Source organism: Sparus aurata, chromosome 14 (genome assembly GCF_900880675.1).
Source record: "Sparus aurata chromosome 14, fSpaAur1.1, whole genome shotgun sequence".
Classification (NCBI taxonomy): domain Eukaryota; kingdom Metazoa; phylum Chordata; class Actinopteri; order Spariformes; family Sparidae; genus Sparus; species Sparus aurata.
The window spans coordinates 14,189,774-14,205,685 of NC_044200.1; the positions used below are offsets into that span (position 1 = coordinate 14,189,774).

At 43.0% G+C, this 15,912-nt stretch overlaps 1 protein-coding gene and 3 non-coding genes across 5 annotated transcripts in view; all 4 read right to left on the bottom strand.

Annotated features, from left to right (window-relative positions):
- The window catches only part of wnt5b (wingless-type MMTV integration site family, member 5b), an 86,438-nt gene that overhangs the window by 61,225 nt on the left and 9,301 nt on the right, over positions 1 to 15,912 (bottom strand). The window lies entirely within an intron of this gene.
- trnak-cuu (transfer RNA lysine (anticodon CUU)) lies at positions 938 to 1,010 on the bottom strand. The gene has a single exon. It is a non-coding gene; the product is annotated as a tRNA-Lys (tRNA).
- Positions 1,256 to 1,368, bottom strand: trnal-caa (transfer RNA leucine (anticodon CAA)). Its single transcript has 2 exons — positions 1,331 to 1,368; positions 1,256 to 1,301 (listed from the first exon to the last, which is right to left on the bottom strand). It is a non-coding gene; the product is annotated as a tRNA-Leu (tRNA).
- On the bottom strand, positions 1,904 to 2,016 carry trnal-caa (transfer RNA leucine (anticodon CAA)). The gene is made up of 2 exons: positions 1,979 to 2,016; positions 1,904 to 1,949 (listed from the first exon to the last, which is right to left on the bottom strand). It is a non-coding gene; the product is annotated as a tRNA-Leu (tRNA).

Consider the following 15,912-nt stretch of genomic DNA (forward strand, 5'->3'; position numbering starts at 1 on the left):
ACACACACACACTAACACACACAAAGCTATGGGAGTTCAACTGGAGGTTAGACCTTCAGGCTCCGCGGCTCAAAGAGAGAGACAGAGGGAGAGAATTCATAAGCAGCTGATTCAGCGTGATACTCACTGGTGTGATTACTGCAGACGCAGGAGAAAAGAGAGGAAGGAGTAAACCTTCAGGAACACGGATAACGCCAAGAAACAGAGCAACAAAATGAACAGGGGAAGGGAGACGAAGGGTGTAAAATTGGTAGTTTAGGGTGAAGATGATTCTGACATGGAAGACAGATTGTACTGAGTGAGTGATAATGACTCTTTTACAGCTCGAGCAACAGCTGAAGATGTTACTGTGTCTCCACACTGTCTCTCATGCAAACACACACACTAACACACACTGGGCCCTGACCTGGCTGATGGCAGCTGTTGACGTCACTCTGTGCCACATCCAGAGCTACGAACTCTCCACTATGAACAGACAGCACAAAAAAATACCAACAGGCGAAAAAACCTAAAATCTAGATGTCATGTAACTTGAAGTCCTTTCATCTGTTCTCAATTAGACAACGATATAAAACACAATCTGTTAACGAAGCAGCTTTGCAAAGACACAATCACAATAAAGTAAGTTATAAGCACAAGATGACAGTCTCAATCTGATATAGGTTTACTGGATGACAGTTATTCCCCTTGTCCTTGAAAGTATGTGAACACAGGTGGTATCTGTTCGCAGGGGCTGGCGATCAATCTCTCTAGATTAAGTTTTGTCAGTTGCTTTTGTGTTATAAATTGACAAAGCGCCTTATCCTTGTGGAGCATGATGACTTCTACTGCTAACCTGTCTTCCCAGGGCCGATGTGAAACTGCTGTAGAAGTCTGTGGTGCCTAAGATTACTCACTCTAACCACACACTAAGTTTCATGTCATCTAAAAGCTCCCTCGCCCAACGTGGGGCTCAAACCCATGACCCTGAGATTAAGAGTCTCATGCTCTACCGACTGAGCTAGCCGGGCTATTTTCAATCAAAATATTGAGCATAATAGAGAGGACACATAGCCATAAATGTATCACTCCCAAAAATTGCCAGAACATGAGAGAGAAAGCTGATTATGAATAAAACACAGGCTTTAATGAGGAGCGTTTATCATGTAACACATGCAGATACCCTGAAAAAGATTTTGTCTTCAACCAGAAACAAAGGAAAGAGGTCTGCATTGTCACAAAGCTATGGGCACGAAGCATGCAGGTTGAAAATTTATGTCAGGAGTGGGATTTGAACCCACGCCTCCATCTGGAGACCAGAAGTCCCTTACAGCTCAGGAAGGAGTCAAACCTTGAGTCTGGTGCCTTAGACCGCTCGGCCATCCTGACAACTGATGGATGGTTTTTATTATTTAAATCCAAACACCAAAGATTGCAGCATACCTGGAGATGTGAAAAGAAGTATGAGAAATAATTTCTGTGAGGAGAGTGTTACCTCCACCAAGGAGGTTATGTTTGTTGGTAGGTTTTTCACCAGTATTTCACAAAAACAAGCAGGCAGACACATGGATGGAGGGCGGGTCTAAATATGAATTGTTATTTTGGTTGTGTGAATTCTAACATCGAACAGAAGAGTACAAATCAAACATGGTGGTTCAATATAAATAACAATCCTATGTGTGCTGTTAGCAATTTTCGTCCTAAATGTAAACTCATCAGCTCAATCATAGGCTCTACCATCCATTTATGTGCAGTGCAGGATCAACATGTTTAACTGTTGTTGTTATACCGAGGCACCACCCCAACGTGTTTACATCCTGTCATACCATCAATTGTTTTCTTGTTATATGGAGAAAGTTACTAGTATTGATAGTTTCTTTCCCCATTTTGCCAAAAGAGCTGAAGCGCCTACATATAAAAGTTGTGTCAGGAGTGGGATTTGAACCCACGCCTCCATTTGGAGACCAGAAATCCCTCATTGCTCAAGAAGGAGTGAAACCTTGAGTCTGGCGCCTTAGACGACTCGGCCATCCTGACCACTTGCATGTAAACAGATAATATTCCAGATTCCTAGGAGACTTGAAGAAAGTATATTAGATTGTTCTGACTTGTTTTGTTCATCTGGCTTAAAACTTTAGCCATCATACACTCACTGAAATAGTGTTCCTAACCCAAACACATATATGTGCTTATTTTAGTTTAAAGGCAGTATTTGGTGCTTCATGTTATCTAAAAAACAAACAAACCAAAAGAATAAAGTTACTGCAGGTAGTTTCTAGGAGTTTCTAATTCCAATTTGCTCGGGAAGGAGTCAAACCTTGAGTCTGGGGCCTTAGACCACTTAGCCATCTTGACAAGCGTAAGTATAGAGACATGACAATTGGTGTGAAATCACAAAATCTCAAACGAACAGAATTAATTCAGCTGTGTTACTTCTTGCTGAAATGCATTTATCTGATAGACAAACGGATGGACGGATAAAGAGACAGATAGGTGGATGGATGGAGGGATGGAGGAGGGGGTTTGACGTCTTTGATCCTCCCAGCAGAAATAATCAACAAAGCCCTGGAGCGGGCCAGCTAGACCTAAATATGTGTGTGCGTCTGTTTGGTGCGTGTGTGTGTGTGTGTGTGTGCGTGCGTACGCCTTGGGGTTTTCTGGCTACATGCCAAGACCAGCTCCCACCAGGAAAGAGATCAAAGTCTCTCTCCCTTCTTCTCTCTCTCTATCTCTATCGACCTCTCTCGCTCATATTTCTCACACTCCTTCCTCTTCCTTTCCCTTGCTCTCTCTCGCTCGCTCGCTCTCTTGAAAACACTCGTTATTGCCTTTCTTGATTTCTTCGACATTCTCTCACTTTTCTTTCACCTGAGGGGAAGAGAGATGAGAACAGTTTCCTATGCAAAACAGACAAGAAAAAGAGCAACACAACCAAAAGAGGAAGAGGGGAGCGAAATAAAATGGAAAAATGCTGGTTTGCGCTGATGTTTAGACACACACGCACGCACACACACACACACACACACACACACACACACAAAACTACTGACCTGTGCTTCAAAGCCCCGTTGGTTGCCAGGTTGTCATGGGAGCAATTGTTCTGGCAGGTGTGTGTGTGTGTGTGTGTGTGTATGTGAGAACGAGTGTTTCGCACCATTCTTGCCTCCCTTTTTACCCGACAAATCTCATGACAACACTTAGATTTCAGATTGAATTAGCCTGTTATAAAAATACACTCAACATCTGCTATTTCAAATTAAAAACTCCTCTGCGATTATCCCCGGCGTTTCAAAATAAAGCGCCGCTGTAAAATCGGCAAATCAAATCTAAGGCATCAATCTGCTTCATCACTGGTTCACTGTCTGCTCAGACGTTAATGTGATTGAGATGACATTCATTGGCTTGTGGCTCAACACTGTCACAGTGGGCCCTTTTTTACAGTCACATGTTGGTTTTTTAAAAGGTCACTGCTGAAGTGACTTTGAGCCACACTAAACATTATACCTAGTTTACTTATTGGGGGAATTTGTGAGAGAAATAAAAGAAAACTCTCTCAAAATCAGATCAGCAGAGGCAGAAATATCCCGACTCATAATGATTAAAACACTAGACACTACATTTCCCATCATGCAGCTCAATAGCTCTTTGAGAGGGAATACGAGGAAACCCCCCCCCCCCCCCCCCCTCAATATTTAGAACAAACATCAAAACATGAAAGAAGCCCTTCTGATTTATACGATATTATATCTTATTTTGAAAAGTCACCTGGTGACAGAATTTTGTGTTTTCCTTTACATAAATAGAATTTTTTTTTCAACCATAACTTGATGTAGAGAATGCAGGAAATTAAGCGTTTCATCCATCCACCCATCTGACCAATATCATTATATCAATATGGTAAGTTTCATGCTGATATCTATGTATGCAAGTAAACTATTCACCTGTAGTTTCATATCATTGTCCAAGTTTATTTTCTCAGAACCAGAGATCTTTTCTTCAGCAGCACTTACATACACCAAACTTTCCAGTTTTATTGCTGTCTATATTTTGAAGGATCTTGCGGAGGGGCTTGTTCATATATCATTCATAGCTTGATTTATATCACATTTTATAGCGAAAACATGGCGAAAATTGTTTTTTGTTATGGATGCTGAGAGTGTGTTGTGACTTACAGAGAAATAAAAAGAGATCAACGGTGAAAACCTGTTACCCTAAAAATGGATGCCACCAAAATGAAACCAAACCAGCCAGTGTTAGAACTACACAAGGTTGGATAACACATGTTGGCGTGTGGAGATCAAGAGGTGTCAGCCCTTAAACTTACATGAAAGCTCCTGCAACACAATGCAAAACAGAATTTTGAAAAAGCCTGCCTTTATAGCGAGACTGCATCCTCTCGCTGCACCTTTCTTCTTGCTGCTCCTCAGCGCTCTCCTGGATACTGTTCGCCCGGCGTTCCTACCGATCTGGGAATTGAAGCTCATTTGCACTCTGCGTATGTCTTGCGTTCTGCATAACAACATCAGCTAAATGTCTAAAAATGTAAATGTAATTGTGGAGATAATGTTATTTTCCTACTGAGACTCGCAGAACGCTTTGCGCGATGTGAGCCGAGCCCGACGCTGCTCGTCATTAAACCAACTCACAGGGGCTCCCCTCCGCAAACAAGGACTAAAAGTTTCTCTCCACCTCTGTCTCTTTCGACTCTATCCATCTTTTCATGCCAGCAGCAGCTTGCAGTTTCATATTTTCTCTCTTTCTTTCTCTCTTTCTTTCTTTCTGTCTGTCATTCTTCACATGCAAATAAGGCAACTTAATCCCACTCCCACAATCTCAATCAGACCCTTCTCTCTTTCCATCTTGCTTCTCCCATCCCTGCTCTCCTCACCCGTCCCATATTGCCTCTTTAGCTCTGTCATTCAGCTCTCTTTCTCTCTTTCTCTCTATGCATCCCCTTTTCTCCCCATCTCTCCCTCTTTCCCTCCACCATCTTCCCCCCTTTTTCTCTCCCTCTCTGCTGTGCTTTTCCTCCCTCACACACTCTCTCTCTCTCTCTCTCTCTCTCTCTCTCTCTCTCTCTCTAGCAGTAGTCATTCTACTTATAGCCTCGCCATAAATCAACCTGTCATTCTCCGTCATGCTCGCTGGATCTCACTGGGGCTTGTGGCGCGCACACGCACGCACGCACGCACACACACACGCACACACTGAGCGAGGGATAGCGACGCGAGCCCACACATACACAAACACAGGCACAGACACACAAATGCTGACAAATATAAAGACTGAGAAGCAGATCGCACACAGTCGCACACAAGAATTACACACATATAATACAAGCGTGTGGACGGATGATCCGAAGACACTCCAGATTGATTGAGAGGGAGGGAGGATGATTAAGGGAAACAGAGACGTAGGCAGGGAGAACAGGAAGATGCCCACCTGTCCCCGATGTGCACACACACATGAACACACACAGCAGCTGAAATAATGTCCACTGCCCTCGGGGCCCCGGCTTTTTTACCATAGCATCTCCTTAAATTCCCCTCCTCCTCCTCCTCCTCCTCCTGCTCTGTCTTTATTCATCACTGCGTTCTGTCCAAAATGAGATATACTCCGGTTGATTACTTCATGTTACGTGACGAATTTATATATTTACATATATTCCTTCTGCAAATGCACAGCATGTAATTTATGCCACTGGATCTCAAAATCGAAAGAAAGACATTAAAACGCCTCACCTGACAACATCGTGATGCAGTGTGGGATCATGAGAGTTTGTTGTTGTTACAAAATCATTGCTGAAGAAAATCAGACATGAGGTTCATCTACGAGGTAATGTATTATTCACTCGTTCAGTCATGTTCACTGACTTCAGTGATGTTTCCCCGGACGTTATAGCGACAGGTGACCAAATGAAACGAACGTCACCATGAGAAAAATCACATATCTCTCCGGATCATTGGAAATGGTAGTATGCAAATATGCAACTCAACAAAACACACAACAAAGCAATTTTTTTAGACAAATGTTACGTATCATGTCTTTAAATGTAGATGGGAGCATCATAATGCTGTGCACATTACCCGTAGGTTAGGTTAGGCAGAGTGAGACACTGTCATCATTGAAGCAGCTAAAGTTATACCGAACGAGGCCACAACATAAAAAATGATTATATCGAATTGTCTGGCCAAGCAGAGAGACATCAGAAACTGTTGTGCTAACGTCTTCACAGAGACCTGTCTCCACCTCACCGTCCCAGAGCACTCGACAGACTTAACCTGCTTCCAGCCAACAGAGCGCAGGACTTCAACGGCAAGAGCAGAGGTGGACTCTGTGTTTACGTCATTGATGCATGGTGCTCACACGCAGTCAAAGTGAATGGACCATGTGAACCTGATGTCGATCTCTTATTGTGAAAATGTCGACCACATTATCACCACCATCTTGTTTACGTTCAACCCGTAGCAAGGTTAAAAAATGTACTACAAAATTATTTCCTGTCTGTATGACTGTTTCATGTCATCCATCCATCCCACACATTTTATGCAGTATTCATTCCTTTATTCTCTGCAGTGCTTCTGTTTCTTCTTCCCACTACTTGTGCTGTTAACAACATACAGAACAGCGGACTAGCACACAGACATCTTTTACAGTTATATACTGCATTCACACCTACTTTCGTTTCACAACTGGCCAATTACCATCCTTCAATCTTTATCACTCTTTACCTTAAAAGGGTATGTTCAGGCAACACTTAGGGTAAGGTTAGGAAAAGATCAAGTCAGTTTTAGTCATATAGCCCTCCATCAGAAATGTTCCTGAAGTGGTTTTAAAATCTGTGCAGCCTCTAAACTTAAACTCAGATTAGGATAATGGGAAAAACTCCCCTAAAAACTCTTTAATGAGGAAAAAAAGGTGACCTCAGGAAGAGCGACAGAGGACAGACCCCTCTCTCATTGAATCACAAAATAGGACACCTTGACATTTTCAATATTTAACTAAAGCAAACCAATTATTTTGTTAGCCTTAACCCAATGCAGACACTGTGGATCGCAGAGTTGTACTTCGTGCCTCAGTCCCTGACCTCTTCCCCATTATTTTTGGCGTATAATAAGGATGTCACACATCCTGGATCGGAGTAAACCTTCTCCGGGAACTTGATTCAGGCAGCGATTTGACACAATTCCACCAATTCCAGTTCGTCCACATCATATTTGGAGAAGGATGTTGAGAAGTTGTTCTTTCTACATTCTTTTCATATTTCTCTCTCTGCTGTCCCTTTTTCTTTTTCTCCTTCTTCAGGCTCTCCTCTCTTCTGGTCTTTTCTCCACCCAGATCAACATCACCTCTTGTCCTCCTCCTCCTCCTCCTTCTTCGCTCTCTCCTTCCAACACTTCTTCCTCCTCCTCGTCTCCTCGCTCTCCATGACCAATGCGAGAGCCTCATAAAGACCCTTAGGAGTCAGAGGATTTCATGGGGCTTTGTGTTTGAGTATGTGTGTGTGTGTGAGTGGAAGACAGCACATTTGGCATGCAAGGTCACGTAATCCTGTGGCCTCCAGATACTGTTATTGACACACACACACACACACACACACAGCGCTCTATGACCTGCGCTGACCTTGCACGCACAGATTGCGCATTAACACGCAACACACACAGATGTCCTCGCACAAACCCACAATGCCCTCAGTGTTATCAGGAATACAAACAGGGAAACAGATACTTCTGGAGTTAAAACTTGACTCTAATGCTATAATTCTGTCCTTTTTTGGGGGGATTGGGTGAATGATACAACTGAGTCAACACATCGTATAAACAGATCACAACCAAGCTTCTTCCTCTGGGCCACAGAGATCCATTGTTGTCCGTAAAATATTTTAAAAAACACATCACTGCTGCCCCGTTTGACATTTTCCTTCATTACAGCATACACATGTAGCTCCAGACCTCTGATTCGCTGCCGTCCTCAATGATTTCTTTTAATGATTGGTCTGTCATTCTACCCATTGACAGCTGTTTCAGCCAGTTCCAGAAACATTTGACCAATCAGAGTTCAGTCCGCTGCGTTAATTACACGAACATCATCTTCCTAGCAAGCCAGCGACTGTTTAACAGACATATGTCTGCGCTCAACCTGAAAAACATCAAGTTCAGGACTAACTGCGGTAGGTCATGACGCAGCCCGCTCTGCCAGCCCAGTTGCCAGGATTAAATATTGGGGTTTTTCTGCAAACCACTGATACACTCACATTTGTATGTGTCAGAGGCTACGTAAATTACTGATTGTCATATCGGGAGGTGGATGTCTTGATAACCAAGCGGTTTTTGTTCCTTAACCTAATCAGAGCATTGTCACAACATGAAAAAGAAAACTGAACCTTAAAGGTGCACTATGTAGGTTTAGGGAAGACATTTTAACCAGAAGAGAAAGATTTTTCATGATATTTGTTTCCAAACATTTGTTTGTGGTGTTGTTGTCCTATCATGAGCTCAGAAAAACAGCCTGCGTCCAGCTTTGTGACAATGCATTTTCCAGCTAATCCGAAAGGGTTATTTAATTGTTTTTTTAAGCTTAAGAAGTATGGGAACGTCCTGAAAAATAACCAAATTTGGAGACATGGTTCTGGGAAAACTTGGAACTACAGCTGTTGGAAAAATGTAAGTGGATTAGAAGTGTAAACTTGCATAAAATGGAATACCTTGAATTGGTATTCAAGTACAGTGCTTTGGTAAATGTACTCATGTCTCAGTCCATCATGAACTGGTTACTTCTGGTAATATTTGATAAAAACTACAATCCTCAGCTGTTTGTGGAAATACGGAGCTTACTGAACTGAACATTTGTAAAGCTGTATGTCTTCAGTAGGAACCAGCGGGCTTAAGGATGAGGGGCCGGAGACAGAAAAGTCCTGAGAGACGTCTTCTTATACTGTTAGTTTTGGGCTTTTCACAGGATTTGTTGACTGGAAGAAAAAAATCCTGCTTCATCCTTCGAACGCAGGACATGCAGTGCAGAAGAAGAAAAAAATGCGAGCACGTACGGACAGAAGGCACAAACACACAGATATAGATTTCCAAGGTCGCATTTCAGGCGTTCAGTATGTGTCTTATACAAGTCCTCCTCTACGTCTCTGCGCTCCACTGCTCTCCTCCTCCTCCTCCTCCTCCTCCACCTCCTCCTCTGTATTCTTCTCTCCTCCTCCCTTTATCTCTCGCCGCTGTCTTTCACACAAACACACACACACACAAACACACACACACACTCTCTCTCACACACACACAGTCTCTCCAGAGATGTGTCCATTGCTCTGACCTCTCTCTCTCTCATGGGAGAGCTGGCTGTCTGCCCAGCTCTCTCTTTCTTCCTCTCCCGCTGCCTCGCACTTTCTCCTTCTGCGTCTGTGTCTCTCCTCTCCTTCTTCTCTCTCTGTATCTCTCTATCTATCGATCTATCTTATTTTTCTAATCCCCTTTTGTCTCCCCCCTTTCTCTCTTATCCTCTCCTCTGTTGCATGTCTCCCCTGCTCTCGCATCCTCTTATCTCTTCATCCTCCCTCCACTCGATCCCTCACTTCTCCTCATCTCGCCTCTCCTCGCCCCTCTTTCTTCCTTCTTTTTTTAACCCTCTCTTTTCTTCCCCTCCTTGACTATTTCTTTCCAGGCTTCCAGAGTGTTGGCGGCGGCTCTGCCCGGGGCTCCTCGCCCAGCTCATGCTGCCTCTCTCTGGGCACGGCGCCCACAGAGGGTGGGCAAAGCTGAAGGGAAAGCTGGAGGGGTGTGTGTGTGTGTGTGCGTGTGCGTGTGTGTTTGTCTGTATCCAGTGATGGGGAAAGGGGGTGGGGGGGGGTAAGAAAGTGAAGAGAGAAGAGAGGGGAGAGACTGGAAGAAAATGAGACGGGGGCTGCTGACAGAGACAAAGAAAGAGAGAGACGGATTGAGAAAGAAGAAACAAGATTTCTGTTGAGTCACGCTTTGCTGGCTAGAGGTTGATCGTGGCTACAACAACAGCAGCGTGTGTGTGTGTGTGTGTGTGTGTGTGTGTGTGTTTGTGTGTGAGAGAAAGAGGAAAATTCTGCTGTTGTACAACCTGGTTCTTCTACTGGCAGCTTTAGCCATCATTCCTCTCATGATTATGAATGAAGAGCTCAAGTTGGACAGCTTTAAGTGCCTGGTTGTGTCCGACCGACAGTCCAAGATCTGATAATATTTGGTTAAATAGAACGTGATATTAAGAAAATATTTACATTTGAGCAGGTAAATTAAAGGAGCCCTATGTTTTCCTTCAGTGTTTTGTAAGTTTGCACCAGCGGAGAGCTCCTCTCTTCCACAGAAAACACTGCTCCTAAACACATCGTCGTCAGCCCTGACTTTAATTCCGGGACTTGTTGACATCACGCTGCGTCATCATGTAACACATTTGCATAATTTATGCCTAAACTCACAGTAGGACTGAAGCTAACTGGAAGCTGAAAACACCACAGAGCTAACCAGAGAGACGGTGATCGTTGCTGGCTCAGGTGTGCGTGAGCTGACCAATCAGAGCAGACTGGGTATTCGGGGGGGGGGGGGGCTTAAAGAGACAGGAGTTACAGACGGAGAGGGGACACATGAAACATGAGAAACTGATGTGTTTTTTCTGAGTATTAAAGCATGTAAAACCTAGTCTAGTGTATCCCAAAATAACAATGTGAACCTGAAAATGAACATGTGCCCTTTAAAAACTAATAATGAATTAATCTTTCTGTTCACTATCAATGTATTGCTTCAGCTTCACTTATGATTACACTGTAATCACTGAAGTTATTCCTGAGATCTGGCAACACAGTGTTGTCACGGCTACTGGGTCCAAAAATGGCAAGAAATGATAGATCAGATGATCAGCTTTGAAAAACAAACGACAGAGTCCACATTATTATAAAACACTTTAATTAGAGAAAATTTAAATGTCTGTAATAATCTGTAATTGCAGCCCAGTGATCATCTGACCGCTTGTCCTCCCAGATCCCAACAATTATGTTTTTGTGATTCTTACTGATGGCTAAAACTGCAATGACATGATCCGAGCTGAAATAAGAGCGGAATTATCCTTTAAAATTTCTCAATTATTACGCCTGGGGTGAGCATGACAGCACACACACAGAGACAGAGTGACGGAGAGCGCATCAGCACACCTGAACCCAGCTGCATGCAGAGAGCAACAATTCCCCTGCTGGTCACTAATGGTGCAGCCCTGCTGGAGTGGAAGCAAATGGCCCGGACCCAACCATGCATGGTGGGAGCAGGGAGGGGGGGGAGGAGGGGAGAGGAGTGTGGCAGTGGTCAGATGAAGGGGGAGGGAGAAAATGAGATAATGAAAGGAGAGAAGAAGGATGGCGGTGGAGTTAATTTGGTGAAAGCAGCCGAAACAAAATGTCCTCACAAGAGAAACGGGGAAAAAAGGGAAGAGTCGCCTCTCTTCAGTTATCTCCTCTCTCTGCCTTCCAAACTTTCTCTACCTGTTGTCCCTCTCCCTCTCCCCTCTCAGCCTGTCATTCTGTCCTCTTATCTCTCCCGTTCTCCTGTCACAGTGTCAGCGGTGAGTGTCAGTGATGTAGCGCCCTCTGTCTGTGTCTGCCATTACTGCAGCGGCACTTTTTAAAACTTTATTTGACTTTACAAGTTAACTTGGAGGAAGTCTGGGAGCTGATAGAAAAAGCTTTTCATTGCAACAGAAACCAGAGTTGGAGCAAAATGCTTTCCTTTTTTTTCCATTTATATGAACAATTTGTTTGTTGAAGTTTAAATGTTGTTTTATTTTACACACCCATGTGAAATGTTTAGCATTACAAGGAAATGACAAAGAAATAAAGAAAAAAACCAATAACAGTCATTTTAAATCTCTTATCAGTGCTTCATGCTGTATGACCTAATTCTACAACTACTGGGCCATTTACATAGTTTTTCTATCAATAACCTCCTGATTGCTCCTTATTGATTGTAAGTAATGAAGTGGTTGTACATGAGTTATGAGTTATAATATTCTTTATAAGGTGGTAGCAGAACATTAACAGTAATTGTCCCTTTACTAATGAACCCAAACAGGGTCTACTACTGCATCAGTTATGTGCAAGATCTCACTTTGGAATTTGAAACATATTCAGAGCTAGAAAGACTTAATTCAGGGTCATTTGAACACTGAACACTTGAATATTAACACATGCGGTTTGGGGTTTTGTCACAAAAGAACGAAACATATCTGACAATAAATCTACAATAATCTCCTGCTTAAAAAACAAGCCATATGTATTATTGATAATCTGATTGTGTTTGAATTGTTGGGGTTAAATAATGCAACTTCACAAATATACATTACAAGTGTAATTATTTGTTTTTTCTGGTGTCTAGAGCGTTGCCTAAATCAATGAGAATGTAGGATATGCATATAATATAAGCTTTTTGCTTCTGTCTAAGCCTGTTCAGTCACTATTTAATACACAGAATGTTGATTCGTTTATACTCTTTGTAAATACCGTATACTTGTGAAGACTGAATACAAATACTTCTTCTGCTAATACTATCAAAAAGCATTAATTAGCAGGTTATTGGGTTGAAACAAACAACGTCAATTACTGACTTTGAATGAATTAACACTAATGAAAGAACAAAAGAACATTGGTCTGGTAGCATGGCAGATAAAAGCTGTAATAATTTATGTTGAGAGTGGCAGTCTAACTGTCCACGCGGCCCTGCTGTCACCGCCTCATGTATACTGAACGTCCTTGCGCCAATGCCAACGAGACAGACCCCTGTACATTTATTGAATGTAATGAATAACACAATTCTGATCTCGATGCAAGCGGCGTGCCCCGTTTGACAGACGACGCGGGCAGCGGCAGACGCTGATGTGAAATATATGCTGCCGCACGTGTTAAAATATGCAGGATGGAATTCTGGCGCATCAGAAGTGTTTTTAACCCTTTTCCGCCCAGAGACGAGCAGATCAGTGGGAGAGCATCGCAAGCAGCTGCCCAGTGGAAGCGCAGTCTGATAGCAGTTAGTGATGGATTGGAGAGCATTGTTGACTCAGCGTTAAGATTTTAAATCCCAGACTCAGACAGATTTGGTTTCTCTTTGATTCACAAACAAGCAGACACAGAGGCTCAGCAGCTTTATGAAAAGGTTTGAGGCTCTGAGAGATGCTGAGACAAGAAACCTCTGATGTCATTAAAGACAAGGATGGAGAGAGTGTGAGCGGATCCTCCTCAGGCAGAGGAGCTGTTACTCAGGCTCTAATCACTTCAGTGATGCTCTCAAAACCTACAACAACCTGATGTCAAACCCTGCGATTTCGATGCCTTCAATCACGCTGACAGGTTTAGGCTGTGCAAAATAAATCAGGAGAGCAATATAGGCTCGTACATCAGTGAGCTGGACAGCTTTTACAAGCCATTTATATGAGAATATTCCTGATTATCCCAATAATTAAAATTCACAACAATGAAATTATTCTGAGGATTTGTTTTTTTATCACCATCTGCAATAAAAATCTTTTATCGTGCCATCCCTGATTCCCTCTTTCTGTCTGAAATTGGCTTAATGCTGTTGATGCGACACCGCTGAACACAGGCTGATGGACCAACGATTGTTCGGAGCAGAACAAGTCACTAGCCGATGGATCAGCCGATACCACCGTCCCTGCCCAAAACAGAGAGAGCGCACTTTCATCATAAGAGCAGTTTAATGCATTAATGACATGGCGCTATAACCAGAGTCATGATTTACAAATACTGCCGTCTTATACAACGTTAGCTTTCATTTAACTATATATTATCTCAGGTAGACAATAATATTACCCTGACTTTGTGTATTGAACCTATATGTAAAACGATAAAGATAGTTTGTAAAATGTCCTCTTGTCTGTGATCAATGGGTCAATCTCTACTTTCAGCAGCAAAAAAATTTCAAATTCTGAATATAATATTTCTCCCCAAGCCTTCTTAGCCTCCTGATGTTTGGCTGTAGGTACATGCTTAAATCTGCATTGAGCATTTTTATGATTTCACCACCTTAAAGGACATTTTCCATTCAATGATCAGGACAAGAAGGCAAGAACCAGAATTTACCAAGTACATTTGGGATGGAGGTTGAGTTGACGACATCGTGACTGGAGAATAAACTTTAAATTCTTCTTTTGAGTAAAATGTTTCATCAAAAAATCTCCAAATTAAAGCGGAATTACAGATTTTAATACACACTCAAAAGGTCTTATAGACTTATTGTTCGTCCCGGATAAAATAAAGACACTTTCATCATCTTAGGATAGCTGCAATGTTTTCAATCGACAATTTATATGATTGACTATGGCTCAGCACTGTGAAAACCACAACCACACAGGACAGAAGGTGACACTGCCACAGTCTCAACGTTACCCAAAAAAGCTCCTACGGCAAAAGAGCCTGTGTCCTCCTTAACGCAATGCAGTGCCTTGCTCCTGTCAGGCCGGCCTACACTCAGTACACTTAATAATAAATCATTTCAGTCAATCAGGGATGGATGTGTTTCCAAGAACAAAAAAAAAAATGTGTGAGCGTGTGTGAGAATCAATGGTATCTGCCTCTACCTCCAGACAACTGACTAATGTTTTGTCAATTCATCTTCTGCGCACACACCCACACACACACACACACACACACACACACACACACACACACACACACTCACCTACGAGTGAGGGATGTATAGAGAGAGAGAGGATGGTCAGAGGAGAGAAATTGGAAAAAGAAAAGAGGGAGACGGAAAGGAGACAAATGGAGGATTGACAACAGAGTGATTGAAAAAAAAAAGGAGGAAAGCTGGAGAGGATCGGAGAGTGTGCAATCAGAAACGAGATGGTGGGAATAGATTTAATTTGATGCTCCCTCTTTCGCGTGTGTGTGTGTGTGTGTGTGTGCTGACAGATTTGGTATTGCTTCAGTTGGGAGGCCGGCTACAAAAAAACACACTCAGTAATTATCTAGAAAGAGCACCTGGGCACTGGGAATCTCATTATATTATAATCAGCCCTCCAACGCACACACACACACACACGGCCGAGGAAGGGATAGAAAAAGGGAAAAGAGAGGAATCAGGGAAAAAAAAGGAAGATGGCTGAGGGAGGAAGAGAAACAACAGATGAGAAGAATAGAAGAGAAAGCTTTCTAGTTGCTAATGTGTTCGCTCATGTGTTGGAAGGCTTTGTGGATCAGATGTGATATCTTATGTGGTATGACTCACAATCAAACTCCGGGTTTTTTTCAAAGAATACATTTGCTGCTGCTCCTTCCGACTTTGTTTTATTTCGCACACTTTATTTCAAAGGTCTTTATTTATAAAACTCTTCACACCGTGTTGTGAGGCGGAGAGGCAGCAGCGGTGACTGCGAACCGTGAGGCACAAAGAGACAGATCCCAGTTATGAAGTGATACATAAACTGAATCTGACTCTTCTCTTTCCATCCGGTCTTTGATCTGTTGTAGTGGCAGACAGCGACCAGTAAGAGGCAGCGTTTCCTCTCATCTGACTGACCAAAAAAACATTCTCCATTCCTTCTCTCCGCTGGACTTCTTCTCTCCTCTCCCCTCTTTTCATCCCTCACAAACCACACTCGCTGCTCACTATCACCTGTTTTTGCCAAACTGTGTTGCCTCCGCAGGCGCACGCTCACCCTGCGCAAATGTGTGAGTCAGCAGTTGTGTGTGCGTGTGTGTGTGTGTGTGTGTGTGTGTGTGTGCATGCGGAGGACCACCCTGCTGATTTGAACAGCTTCATTCATTGCTGTGTTTTGACTGGCCGACAGTGACGGGGTGAAGTGATTTACAATGGGTCAACACAGCGGGAGTGCACAGGACACACAGTCGACGCCCAAAACCCCTGTCAGGCCATCTAAGGTAAAAGCGGCAGGAAGTAGGCA